Genomic DNA, 941 nt, shown 5'->3' with positions numbered 1-941 from the left:
TATTATAATTTAAATTTTATAAATAAATAAAAATTTAAAAATTAAAATTCAAAAAAAATTATTTTTACATTTATTCTAATCACATTTATAATACATAATAAAAACAATCCATAAAAAACATAATTCTTTTCCATTCATTTGGAAACAGTCAAATTTCTCCCTCCTCAAACCCAACATCTCTACGCATTTTCGACGCTGCCGCCCACCGACCACCATCGCGTCTTTCATCGCACTGCGCGGCCTCTTCCACGCGTCCCGTCGTCGTCCCCACTGTCCAGACGCATTTGCACCGCTGCAGCTTCCATCTGTTACGACGCAGTCACTGCCGGTCTCCCATTCGCGACGCGCGATCAACTACTCCGATTCATGGCGACTCCTCCACTTGTGATGCGTGGCCTCCGTGGCTTTCTCCTTGCAACACGCTACCATGAGTCTCCCACCGTACACGCAACACCTCCAAGGTGTCGTCGCCGGTCACCCTACGGCTCTTCTTCTCCTCTCCTATTTGGTTTTGAATTATTCTTTTAACTAGTTTTTTATATTTCTTTTTCCTAAATTTTGGATGATTCTTTTTATTAGTTTTGGATGATTCTTTTTTCCATGTTTTGTATGTTTTTTTCTTAGGATTTGGATGATTCTTTATCTTATATTTTGGTATTTTTTTAGTTCCGACGTTTTTTTTAAAGAGAAATTAGGATTTGCGTAATAAATGGTAAAAGATGAATTAGAGTAAAAAGAGGTAATTAATAATCATTAATTTTATATTTTTTAAAAATAAAATTTAAATAATTAATAATTAATGACAATTAATTAGTATAGAATGTAGTTTAAATATACTTGTTGACTTATTGTTGGCTATACCTTTTTGGTTTTCTGGCAGAATTTTGAACAATTATTAGTTTTACTCTGACAATTTGAATAATAAATTATAAATTAATTCG

Source organism: Arachis ipaensis, chromosome B03 (genome assembly GCF_000816755.2).
Source record: "Arachis ipaensis cultivar K30076 chromosome B03, Araip1.1, whole genome shotgun sequence".
Lineage (NCBI taxonomy): Eukaryota > Viridiplantae > Streptophyta > Magnoliopsida > Fabales > Fabaceae > Arachis > Arachis ipaensis.
The sequence above is the reverse complement of the archived record's forward strand: the minus strand, read 5'-3'. Positions refer to the sequence as shown.